Source organism: Lithobates pipiens, unplaced genomic scaffold (genome assembly GCF_037356315.1).
Source record: "Lithobates pipiens isolate NorthernLeopardFrog02 unplaced genomic scaffold, aLitPip1_a1.2 Scaffold_13, whole genome shotgun sequence".
Classification (NCBI taxonomy): Eukaryota; Metazoa; Chordata; class Amphibia; order Anura; family Ranidae; genus Lithobates; species Lithobates pipiens.
In genome coordinates, this window is record NW_027507718.1 from 543,112,193 (window position 1) to 543,126,327 (window position 14,135).

Consider the following 14,135-nt stretch of genomic DNA (forward strand, 5'->3'; position numbering starts at 1 on the left):
CATGCTCCAGTGTTTTAATAGGGACCCCCGTATAAAAAGCATGAGGGTCAAGGACCAGTACTGGGTGGCAACGTACTTAGACCCCCGGTACAAACACAAAATGGCGGAAATGTTACCGCCGTCGCAGAGGGCTGTCAGAATGCAGCACTTCCAGGCCTTGCTTCGAGAAATGCTGCATTCTGCTTTTGCGTGCGCTGGCAGAGGAGCAATTCCCACTCCCAGAGAAGGATTTGCGGGTACCAATCCAACAGCGCCTGCAAGAAGAGGCCGGTTTGAAGATGTGTTGGTGACTTCGGATATGAGGTCATTCTTTCAGCCGACCCATCGACAGGTGTCATCCGGATCCAGCATCAGGGAACGCCTAGACCGTCAGGTGTCCGACTACATTGGGTTAACGGCCGATGTGGACGCTCTGAGGAGTGATGAACCCCTAGACTACTGGGTGGGCAGGCTTGACCTCTGGCCAGAGCTTGCCCAATTTGCAATCGAACTGTTGGCTTGCCCCTCATCCAGTGTCCTGTCCGAAAGGACGTTCAGCGCAGCAGGGGGGATTGTGACCGATAAGCGTACTCGCCTAGCTCACCACAGTGTTAACTACCTCACATTTCTAAAAATGAATGAGGCATGGATCTCGGAGGAATTCAACACATGTGACCAGTAGACCATGTATATGTCTATAAACTATTTTTTTAATCAAGCACACAGACCTTCTTAATTCATTTGGCTCACTTCCTTGACCCAAAAAAGCACACCGTACTATATGCCCCTACCCTCCTCTTTGAAGAGGTTGAGCGGTGTCATATTTCTACTGGGGCTGCTTATGATATCCCTGTGCTGTGCTGACTTCCTCCTGGGGGTTCTTATTATGAAGGGATCACACTATCCCTGTGCTGTGCTGACTTCCTCCTGGGGGTTCTTATTATGAGGGGATCACACCATCCCTGTGCTGTGCTGACTTCCTCCTGGGGCTGCTTACGGTGCTGCTGTCAGTGCTGTATGTCACGGTGCTGCTGTCAGCGCTGTATGTCACGGTGCTGCTGTCAGCGCTGTATGTCACGGTGCTGCTGTCAGCGCTGTATGTCACGGTGCTGCTGTCAGCGCTGTATGTCACGGTGCTGCTGTCAGCGCTGTATGTCACGGTGCTGCTGTCAGCGCTGTATGTCACGGTGCTGCTGTCAGCGCTGTATGTCACGGTGCTGCTGTCAGCGCTGTATGTCACGGTGCTGCTGTCAGCGCTGTATGTCACGGTGCTGCTGTCAGCGCTGTATGTCACGGTGCTGCTGTCAGCGCTGTATGTCACGGTGCTGCTGTCAGTGCTCTGTATTACGGTGCTGCTGTCAGATGCCTCTATCACGGTGCATGTGTCATTCCGGTATGTCACGCTGCTGGTGATCATCTCCTGCACCCTCTTCTTTGCCTACCCTGGTCCCTGACCTTCCCTCTCCTCCATTGCCTTCATTAGCTCCATAGTCCTGAATTGTTAGAACAATTTCCCAAATAAAATAAAAATGCTTGTAGTTATCGATCCCAAATTCACCTCATACATGTATTATGTCATTGTCCAGATGGTGGGACTACGTTTTACCCCCTAATAATTACCACGTGGCCGCAAATTCGACATGAAGGTTTGCAAAGTTCGCCTCCCATTGAAGTCAATGGGGCCCGCGGCGAACGTTCGGTTTCGCGAACGTTTGGGTCCGTTCGCATTTCGCGTTCGCGAAACGTCCCGTCGGAAGTTCGTCCATCACTACTCCAGAGCTCGTTCGGGGTTAGGCGGTAGACTTTGTTGAGTCCATGTAGGATTTTATCCACTATATCTGGATCAGGGAAGTCTTTCTTCCAGTTGGCGACTGAAGAGGATGTCAGTTGAGGAGCGGCCTGCTGGAGTAGCGGTGTGTAGATGTCAGAAATTTTATAAGTATCGTCCTTGAGCAGGCGGTCCAGGAAGGTTAGGGGGAAACGTTTACGTTCATCGTTGCAGATATCCTTTAAATAGCTGACACATTGCCTGTGGTGGAAGGCGTGAGCTGGCGGGAGGGAGAACCTTTCAGCCAGAAGAGAAAAGGGTAGAGGGTGCCCAGATTCAAGATCGCAGATGGTAGCAAAATTGATGATGCCCTTCTCTTTCCAGATGTGGAACGGTTTGTGGAGTAGACCAGGGGAAAAAGTAGGGTTCCCCTGAATTGGAAGGTGTCTGGAGATGAAAGGGGGGAGCTTAAGGCATTTTCTGGTTTCCCTCCAGGCTATGGCAGTGTCCCTGAGTAGGAGGTTGTGTTGAAACAGAGACGGCACTGACTTCCACCTGCAGTGAAGGAGTGCTGTCAATGAGAGTGGAGAGACCATAGCAGCTTCCAGAGAGTAGTTGGAGTATCTGGAGGATTGAGAGATCCAGTCCAGACTAGTACGTAGCAAGCATGACAGGTTATACAGTCTTACATTAGGTAGGCTGATACCCCCCTCACGTCTGGGAAGATGCAACTTTTTTAGGGCTATGCGTGGACGTTTACCTTTCCATAAAAAGGAGGAAAAAGCTGATTCTAGAATTTTTATGTCCTTGTGGAGAAGGAGCAAAGGAATAGTTTGAAGTGGGTACAATAGCCTTGCAAAGCTAACCATTTTTAGCAGGTGGCATCTTCCCAGAAGCGAGAGAGGCAGATCCATCCAGTTCACCATTTCTTGAGAGATTTTCGTGATCAGGGGGGGGTAATTGAGATGGTAAAGGGAGGAAGGTAATTTACCAATTTTAATGCCTAGATAGGTGATATGTGAGTTGGCGATTGAAAAGATAGAATGTTGTGTCCAGGGGGGTTTGCGAGAGGACCCTATCGGGAGGATTTCACTTTTACCATAATTTATACGTAGCCCTGAGCATGATCTAAAAACGTCAAAGACCTCTTTGATAACGGGCATGTCAGAAGCGGGGTCTGATGAGAAGATGAGCACATCATCGGCAAAAAGAGAGGTGCGTAGGTCGTGTTGACCAATACGAATCCCGTGGAGAGGAGCCGATTGGGACAGGTATCTGGATAAAGGTTCTAGGGCGATGTTAAATAGGAGAGGGGAGAGTGGGCAGCCCTGACGAGTGCCTTTATGCAGGAGGAATTCATCGGAGAGAACTCCAGCCGCGACTAATTTGGCTGCTGGGGATGAGTACATGGCTTTGATGAGATGGCAGAAATGCCCCGAGAAACCCATTTCAGATAAAGTCATAGAGAGCCATTCAAAACTGACATTGTCGAATGCCTTTTCCGCGTCTAAAGTTATAATAGCGAAGTCCCCATCCGGATTATTCTTAGCATGTTCCAAAGCAAGCATAACCTTACGTATGTTCAAGGTGGCAGTTCTGCCTCTCACAAAGCCAGATTGGGCAGGGTGTATGAGGGAGGGTACAATGGCAGCTAATCTCGTGGCTATGATTTTGGAAAGGATTTTTACATCCAGATTGAGAAGGGAGATCGGCCTGTAAGAACCAGGGTCAAGAGGGTCCTTCCCTTTTTTGGATAAGAGTTTGATAACGGCCTGGTTTCCAGAAGGGAGATATGGGCCGCCAGACCAGATGCCATTGTACACCTTTAGGAGAGTGGGTTCTGTAATGGAGGAGAGGGTTTTATAAAATTCACTGGTAAACCCGTCGGGGCCTGGAGCTTTGGACGGGGTTAGTTTACGAATAGTGGAGGAAACTTCGACAAGGGAGATGGGGGCATTGAGCGCTTCTAGTTGTTCAGGGGTTACTTTAGATAACAATACCTTATCGAGGAAAGAACGAGCCGCAGTACTATCTATGGGGTCTGGGGCGTAGAGGGACATATAGTAGTTTAACATCGCCTTGTTAATAGCTTGTGGGGTAGATTGTACATCACCCTTAGCGTCTCTGAGGGAAGTGATGTGCGTCGGGTGGAATGGGCCCTTACATAGCCTCGCCAGTAGCTTGCCCGCCTTGTTACCAAACTTGTGGAGCGTCGCGTCTAGTTGGGATCTTTTAGTTTGTTCAAGTGTGTTTGCCCAAGTGTCGAAACTGTTCTTGGCCGCCTGCCATTCGGTTCTGTTATCAAGGGAGTCGTTAGTAGAGAGGGACCTTTGGGCTAAATGTAGTCGTGCACTGGCCCGTTTGTAATGAGATAGTGCGTTCCTTTTAAAGGAGGAGGCATAGGAGATGATCTGGCCTCTGAGGAACGCCTTGCCGGCATCCCAGAAGAGGTTGGGGGAGTCCGAATGGGGGGAGTTTGCCTCCGAGTATTCGCGCCAGGAGTTCGCCATGAAATGTTGAAAGTCTGGGTTGTCATGGAGATACGAGGGGAAGCGCCACAGTCTTGGGTGAGGTGGGAGATCTAAGTTAGCAAGACTAACAGAGATTGGGGCATGGTCAGAGATAGCAATATCGAGCACTTCAGTTTCAGACAAATTTGGTATAAGATCGTCAGAGCCAAAGAAATAATCTATTCTCAAGAACATGTTATGGGGGTGTAGAACATATTGATTTGTTCTGTCCTGGGAGCGTAACTTTACCAGGCTTGGGCCTGGTAAAGTTCTTCCTCTATGTCCGACAGACGGTGTTCCAAATCATTTAATCTGGTGTGGTGTTCGCCTATTTGGGCCTTGAGCTGCTGCATGCCAGCATTTACAGCTTTTTCCACAGATGCCGTGATCATGGGGGATAATAGTGCGGCCACGGCCTGGGCAATGCACTCTGTGGTGGAGTCCCCTGCAGGCTGCGTGGAGAGGCTGCTCTGTGATGGTGGGGCTGGAGAGGCTGGTAGTGTATGTGGAGAGGGGGGGGGCACGGTATCAGCGCTCACCTCCATGTCTGCTGCGCGTTGTGAAGAGAAGGGGGCCGAGTAGGCCGAAGCCGGGGCCTCGATTTGCGGCCGCGCCGCGGTCGCGGACGGCGCGTGTGCTCGCGGTCCGGTTTTCTCCAGGAACCGGTCCATGGTCGTGTGGGATGGCTCCGGGGGGTGTTCCGTCAGGTGCCCGGCCGCTCAGCGGGATTTAATAGCAGATTTGGGGGCCGTGATGCGGGAGCCGAGGAGGAGAGCAGTCACTCCATGAAAATAACATATAAACGTACCAACATCCCTAATACAAATAAAACACAAAAAGTTGAAGAACTGGGATTTTAAAGGTGCACCATATACACAGACAGACAAAGATGTAAAAAAAAAAAAGCAGTATATACAGTAGGTGACCGCGATATTGTGTCAATCTCGCTGCTTTTATTGGCGAGATTGATACTCTGCGAGCCCCGTCGCAGGAGCCAGTGCCAAGCATCGCTGACATTGAGGCCGGGTTCACACTGTTTTTTAAAAAAACGGCATGGGTTCCCCCTCCAGAGGCATACCATGCCCTCAGGTCCGGTAGGGATTTTAAGGGGAATCCCCTACGCTGAAAAAAACGGCATGGGTTCCCCCCCAAAATCCATACCAGACCCTTATCCGAGCATGCAGCCCCCCTCCTGAGCCATACCAGGCCGCGTGCCCTCAAAATGGGGGGTGGGTGCTTTTGGGGAAGGGGGCACCCTGCGGCCCCCCACCCCAAATCACCTTGTCCCCATGTTGATGAGGACAAAGGCCTCTTCCCGACAACCCTGGCCGTTGGTTGTCGGGGTCTGCGGGCGGGGGGCTTATCGGAATCCGGGAGCCCCCTTTAATAAGGAGGTCCCCAGATACCGGCCCCCCACCCTATGTGAATGAGTATTGGGGTACATGTACCCCTACCCATTCACCTGGTGAAAAAAAAGTATATAAAACACAACACAAGGTCTCAAAATTATTTATTGCACAGCTCCGGTGGTCTTCTATCTTGGGGGGTCTTCTCGCCGCCACTTGGGGGTCTTCTTCTGACTTTGGGGGTCTTGTCCCCCTCTTTGGTTCTTCTTGCAGGGCCTCAACTTTCTTCCTTTAGCTCTTTTACTAGCAGAGGCCCAGTCTTCTGTCACCGCCACCTCTTCATCCGACTTCGGGGGTCTTGTCCCCCTCTTTGGTTCTTCTTGCCGGGCCACCTCTTCTTCTTCCAGCTCTTGTAACAAGATGCTTTGGGGTGGGGGGGCCACAGGGCGCCCCCTTCCCCCAAAGCACCTGCCCCCATGTTGAGGGCATGCAGCCTGGTACGGCTCAGGAGGGGGGGAGCTCGCCCGTCCCCACCCCCTTTCGGTGTAGGGGATTCCTCTTAAAATCTCTACCAGACCTAAGGGCCTGGTATGCCCCCGAAGGCATGCAGGTTTTATTAGTGATCTCTCTCGCTCGCTACTGTAGGAAAATTACATTTTCCTATTGCAGCCAGCGTGAGAACCAGCGCGACAGGATCACGCTGGAAACACAATATTGGCGGCACCTACTATAAATCATTTATTGCACATAAACAAGATAAAAGTAGGGACCACAGTTACAGTCAACGTTCTGGGTATAACACACATCTCCACCCTAACTGCTGAGAGAACTGGGGTTGTATACAGGTTATTCTCTTGTCCTACTATTTCAACGTGTTTCGCCAGGTCGGCTTCATCAGGAAAAGGACGAGAATATCCGATACACATAAAATGACAAGATATGCAAAGCCTTAGGTGTGTTAAAGAGAAAAGAAGAAAAAAAAAAACACATAACAATTAATGAATAACAATTCAAATATTAAATACAATAAATGTGAAAACAAGGCCTACAGCAATACAAAGAGAGAAAAAAAGGTGGAGGAGAGAAGAGAAAAGACAACAGAACCCTCCCCGCCCCCTCCTACCTACCCGCAAAAGCTGATCCAAAAATGTCAGAATACCCGTAGGGAGGGATGTCGCTTTTATGACCTCACTGACAGATGTGAATGCAGCAATGCCTGCAATATGTATAATACACATCAATATAAGAATTGAATTGGGCATAGAACGAGCCCAGATCCATAGGACAACTCCTAATCGGAGCGTACTCACCAAAGGCCCATACCTTGATTGATAACCACACATCATCTCAGTGTTGGGAGCTCCGACAGACAGGTGAACTACAAAGGGTCTTAACTGAATCTCCCTATATGGCCCAAACTCCACTGTCTAAGAATCTACAAAAATGTATAAATAAAGATAATAAGACAAAGATCTAATACACTATTATAGGGTATAAATATACTAAAAATACCTCACATTTGTTATATATACTTCTCACCTCTATATATCCTATTATAGTGTGGCTTCGACCTCACAAGGAGTCTCTATACTGAGGGAGCACACCAGAGAAAAGAAAGGATCAAAAGGTCCCAATTCAAGGTAAAAGACGTCTAATAACGATCTTGGCAACAAGAGAAGGAAAGAAATTCCACCTAAATGAATAAACGGCAAACAACCATAGATCCATCAAAGTCCCAGTAATTTCTCTTCCCAATACACCCCAATAAAACGATCAAAAGATACCTTACACCAGGTCCGCTTGTCTCAAGAGCTCCCAAACCACCTAAACCAGCTTGCAACATGTGTGATCTTTATATCCCTCCCCATGGCGCCAAAAACGGTGTGTGACATCATGCCGCAATGGCGCCATGCGGACGCCAAAGGAGAGGTCCCCACAGCACGGACTGAGGCCCGGAACCGGAAGTGACAACAAAGTAGTCACCAGGCACTGTATTTGGTATGAATCCTAAGGGAGAACTCCACGCCATTTTTAAAAAAAAACGGCATGGGTTACCTCTCCAGAGGCATACCAGGCCCTTAGGTCGGGTAGGGATTTTAAGGGGAATCCCCTACGCTGAAAAAAACGGCATGGGTTCCCCCCCAAAATCCATACCAGACCCATATCCAAGCACGCAGCCCCCCTCCTGAGCCATACCAGGCCGCGTGCCCTCAACATGGGGGGTGGGTGCTTTTGGGGAAGGGGGGCACCCTGCGGCCCCCCCCACCCCAAATCACCTTGTCCCCATGTTGACGGCGCCATGCGGACGCCAAAGGGGAGGTCCCCACAGCACGGACTGAGGCCCGGAACCGGAAATGACAACAACTTCCGGTGTTCACCTACCCAGAAGTGATGACAGCATCCGGTAGGCTGTGACTCACAGCATGAACATACCGTGCAGACACCACCAAACCACGGAACACAATCCCCCGCCCATGAAGGTCAAGGTGAACTCGCAAAGCCATAGAAGATTGAGAACCTCAAAGCGGACCTGTACCCGGACAGCATCCCCACTGGGGCAATGCTGATGTCCTGTTTCAGATCCTTGAGAGTCCGTACGGGTATCTAAAGACAAGGACCGGATAGGGGCAGGGAAGAAGGGTGAAGGGAGGAAAGAAAACAAAAAACAAACAAAAAAAAAAACTTCACTGACATACAAACAGCCATGGCCATATATGTACACAAACTCTGTCGAACAGCACTGAAAAAACATAAAAGAAAATGAACAAACAAATACACAAAAACATATATAATATGGCCTCCGACAGAGACCCCCACAAAAAAAAAGAGATGAAGGGATGCAAGGAAAAAAAAAAACACAGCTCGGCCAATGGGGGATACCAATCACAGGAAGGGCTTGCAACTGATCCCCTCATTAAAGCCCGGAAAATGGGTCGCCTGTAGGGTATATATCCATCTTGTCTCCAATTGAAGGAGCCTGTTGTCAATGTCCCCCCCACATTCATGTTGGGGTAAGTGTTCGAGACTGTATTTTTGAAATGTACCTGCCTACTCACAAACAAATTGTCCTTTTTGAAGTAAAACACATAGGCAAGTATTTATCATAATCAAAACTTATAATTTAATAGGGGTCATAACAAAATAAAGAGGAAGGCAACGCTGGAGAAACATTTGGAATTGGTGAAGCATTTGTACCCCAGGGCAGACATCAATTATTTGACTGTCAAAATTGGTAACCTGAGGAGTCCATTTAATAGGGAGCACAATACAGTCCAGGACTCCAAGAGATCGGCAGAAGCAGATGACATATATGTCCCGAGGCTGTGGTCTTACAACAGCCTACGTCTTTTGATAGACCACACCAAACCCAGGCCATCACTGTCAACACTTCCTTCCACACTTCCTTCCATGTTGCTGTGGTGGGTTGGGTGGCTGTGGTGTTGCTGTTGCTGGAGGTGGTGGAGGAGTATGGTCCTACTTACACAGGTGGGTTTGAGTTGTTAGTTTACCCCTTGTCCCCTTGTTAAGGGCCTTCCAAATTAGTTCTTCACAGATTGTGCGTTGGCCCTCCTTCATGTTTTCTAGTTTGCTTGTAGTTACAAGTCCAAATGCCTCGTGTATACCAGGGGTCGTGTTAAGTGGCGCAGTGGCCTGTTTGAGGAAAACAGCCGCAGACTGCTCAAGATTCCTTGCCTTCCTGGTCCTTTTGGTTGGAGGGTGGAGGGGAGGAACCTGGGATTCCATCAGGCTGCTTGCCATGGCCTCCTCCTGGATGAGACTTTCATGTGTATGAAAATGGTACATCGTTTTTGTTTTTTGGTCATCGATCACACACAATTTTGAGCTCATGACAGTTGCAAATTGAATGTTAACAAATAGAAAAGACTGTTATTCTGGCCCCAGCATTTTACATTTTTGTCCCAATCATTTTTGGCTACTACTGTCTACTGATATTAAAACCAATTTGTTAAATCAGAAATTAGTGATCAATAACATCCAGTTAACATCATTCAATGTTTGACAAGAAATATGTTCAACAATGCTATACATTGGTCAAGCTGGGCTCCTCCACATCTTCTTCCTGGGTGGAAGGCTCAGGTTGGATTTCAGGAGCCTCAGCTGATGTGGAAGGAAGTGTTGAAGAAAGTATTAATAGTGATGGCCTGGGTTCCGTCTGGTTGCACAAAAAACGCAGTCTGACGTAGTGCCACAGCCTGGGTACATATACTGTACGTCATCTGCTGCTCCGGATCTCATGGAATCCTGGACCTTCTTGTGCTCCCTATTATATGTGCTGCTCAGGCTACCAATTTTGGGCTTCAAATAGTTTATGTCTGCCTTGGGCATACACCAGCTTCACCAATTCCAACAGTTTATCCAGCGTTGCCTTCCTCTTTTGCTTGTTGGAGTAGTCCCTGTTTTGGACTTGCCAGAGACATGGCAGCTCCCTGTACATGTCTAGGAATTTGGGCAGGAAGTCTGGGTCAGTGAATTTATCCACCATTTTAGCTGCACGACACAACACAAGACAAACCCTAATGTCAGGCTAAACTCTCCTAATCTTGTCCTGATATAGGCCTCAATCTCTAAGCAGTATAGGCCACTAACCACTGATGCCCCAAATTGTACCTTCATTTGCATGATCGGCGCTTACAATCCTTCATTCTCCACTCACAGATCGTAAGTACGAAACCCATGTGTTATGCTGTGTTATATACACTGCACAATGCGTCATACTCCACCCCTATTCTTCTTTCTAGTGTATTCCCCATCCCTTCTCTTTCGAGGCAGTGGGAGAGCACATGGCGGAGACACAGCAGGTGTGTGCTGTTATCAGCAACGATGAGGAAAGCCCGGAGCTAGGCAGTTCCAGATCCAGGAGGAGATACAGTTGCAAAAAAAGTATGTAAACTCTTAGAATAATATGGATTTCTGCACAAATTGGTAATAAAATGTGATCTGATCATCCCCAGCTTAACACGGCGTATATTGCAGTGATCCCCAAGCTGGTCAAGAACCCAGAAGAGATTGGCAATTATCGACCCATTTCTCTTATTAATAGTGATTTAAAAATCTTAACTAAAGTACTAGCAAACCGTTTGGCTGCATTCATCAGCTCATATATACACAAGGATCAAGTTGGGTTTATCCCAGGAAGGCAGGGCCTCGATCAGATAATGCCGAGCGATAGATATTGTTTTTATTCTCCAAACAAATTGGATGGGGGGCCCAAGCAATTGGGGATGCTCCTCTCTCTGGACCTACACAAGGCCTTTGACTCGGTGTCCTGGCCTTATCTCTTTGGCAATTTTAGAACGCTGGCGTTTCGGCAAACATTTCTTATGTTTGATGCATGCATTATACTCCAACCAAACTCCAAGCCCATTCCTATACAGAAAGAGACTAGACAAGGTTGCCCTTTATCCCTCCTCATTTTTGCGATAGCCATTGAGACACTGGCCATTGCAATTCGCCAAAACCCGAACATACAGAGAGTCTCTTGTGGACCCCAAATGCATAAATGCGGCCTATATGCATATGATATTTTACTATTTGTCACCTCCCCCATTACTTCCCTCCTGAACATATGTAAAACATTGGATGACTATTGCAACAATATCCGGATTACAGGTGAATTATACCAAATCCCAGGCCCTAAACATCTCACTACAGAACGACACGGTAGCTCTCTTAAAACAATCCTTCACTTCCGGGTCCGGCACCGCATGGAGTAGCTGGGTTTCCATTCAGCTCCCACCCGGTGATCCAAAAATCGGCGTTTAAAATCAGCCTGTCCCTCTTTCTACGCCGGAAAGTTTGCTGGGTGCCCCCCGGGGTCACCCCATACCTACGGAGAAATTTTTTTTTGCTCCTTGGCACGGGCGCTCGTTCGTCTGCTTCACCGTGGCTGGCCTGCCACAAAATCAAGTCCCCGGTCGCGGCCTACATGGACCGCGCCATCCGCTCTGAGGCCTGGCTGAGACTCCTGGTCCCCTCCGCTGCCGTCCGCTGCCTCAACTGATACCCTTCCTATCCTCCTGGCCTCCGCAAGTGAACAGAAAACTTCTGAATTGACGGGTGGACCAACCCATCCATCCGGCCGGCCTGCTCTCCAAATCGAGGCCCCTGTCGCGAGCTACACAGACCGCGCCATCTGCTCCAAGGCCGTTTACTGCCTCGTCGGATGCCCTCCATGTCCTCCTGGCATCCGCAAGTGACCCAAAAATCGCCGAATTGATGGGCGGACTAATCCATTCATCCGGCCGACCTGCTCTCAAAGTTGAGGCCCTGGTCGCGGCCTGCACGGTACGTACCAGTCAGATCTCAGGCCGGTAAAACCTTCTGGAGCCCTCCGTTACACCCCGCTGCCCTGCTGAGTGCCCTACATACCCTCCTGCTGCCCTCACCAAGACCGCCGTGATACCGGGTGGACTACACATACCACCCGGGCGCCCAGGCCACAAAGTCGAGGCCCCGGTTGCGGTCTTCATGGACCCCACCAATTGCATCCTAAGTGGGTGTTCCTCCTGCGGTCAGCTGCCCCATCAGGTACCCATCTACCCACCAACTGCACGGACGGGCAATTGATCTAGCGCCACTGCGCAGAGGGCTACTTCACCTCGGTAAGGGAACCCGAACTTAAAGCCCCTGATCTCGGCCTTCCTGGACTGCCTCCGCTCACAGGTATGGCTCACACCTCTCGGGCACATCTAGCCCCCAGCAGCCCCTCCTGAAACCCCCGCTGGTTTGACCAAATCGACTGGAGGCCCGCACACGGTCATACCCCCTGTATATGGCCGCAGTGCCTCCCCCAGCCCTGCCGCTACTCCAGGCTCCACTATCCTCTATCCTTCCACCCCAGCAGCAACCAGGGGCCCACTGAAAAGTGATCGTTCATCATTCAGCACCTTGCACCACCCAGGGCCCCCCTTTTTTCATATATGGACCGCTTTGTGGAAAAGACCGGTCCGCGGACCCACACGACCACATCTACACCTCCTGTCCAACCTACACATTCGAGACCCCCAATACGGTCTCTCAAACCATCATGGCGGACTTACCAGCTATGGAGGTAAGCTCCCACATCCCACCCCCCCCCCACGCTCCATGCTTCTCTCCCCCCGCCTGTCGCTCTACCGGTTCAAACTCTGGGGGAAAGTAATAGTGATTGTATAGCTCAGGCGGTGGCTGCCCTCCTGTCCCCCATGATAACTGCCTCGTGGAAAAAGCGGTAGATGCGGGGATGAGACAGATCAAAGCTCAACTAGGGGAACAGTCCACGAGAATAAATTAAGTTGAACACTGGCTTTCCAGTCTGGAGGAAGAAGTCTACCAGGTGCAAGCCACGGAACAAGCTCAAGACAAAACAAACCAATATATACTCCAAAAACTGGACGACTTGGAAAGCAGGTCCAGACGGAGTAATCTGAGATATATGGGGGTACCTGAATCTTTACAAACATCCGACCTAATGTATTTCTGTGCCAGACGCATCCCAGAAGCACTGGGTCTCCCTGGCCCTTGCAAGGTTGAACGAGCTCACCGCATGGGGGCCGCCACTCCTGATCGCAAGTCACCCTGACCTATTATCGTGAAGTACCTCAATTACAATGACAAGTCCACCATCCTGCAAAAGTTCAGGTATGCCAGATCTCTTCAAATTGACGGTATCAAAATCCTGATTTTTGCTGACTATTCCCTGGAGGTCTCCAAAAAGAGGAAAGCTTTCCAACAAGTCTGTACTGAACTGTTCCAGCGACAGATAACATTTACGCTGGCTTTTCCCAGTGACTCTTTGTCTTAAAGCCCCCAATGGGGATCAGCTGTCCTTTCAGGATGCCTCGGAATGCGCTCTGGCAACTACACGGAATCTCCGCACAAAGCATCTCCGAACAACCACCTAATGGAGCAAAGGAGCCAGAGGAAAGACTCCCCAAAGCGTTTCAGATCATCTGGCCCGGTGCACTGGAACTTTCCTCGCTGACAAGGCCTCTTTTAGCCTGTGGATCCTCTCTTTTGTTGTATAACGGTATGGCAGGCTAACACATCTGCCTACCGCAGGACTATCTCTGGTATTTGGCCCACTCCTAAGTGGCTGTCTTTTTTTTTTTTCCCCATCGCTTGTACTACTGTTTATACCTGTTTTACTTTTCTCCCTGTCTTAGGATGGTATTTCCCCTGTAGCCTCACTGGGTAAACCAACCCCTCCTAATCCCCTGCCCATGGTGGCATTTCCGTTCCATTGCGGCTGCAGACACTGTTTTGTTAGGGCTCGCATACGTCCCTGTGTCTGGATCATTGGGGAGAGCTGGTTTGCGCAGAGACTCTATGCTATTGTTTGCTATTGTGTGTTTTGTTTTGTCTATAGCTCTCATTTCCCCCTTTTGCTCCTCTCCACTAATTCCCCCCTCCACCCCACACCCTGAACAACAGACACTCGGGTTCCATGGTTTTTGACAGGCGGCATTCCCTGGTTCAAGCAGTTTCTTAAATACTTCTTCTCAGGTTCTATATTCCGTTGAGCTACACTCC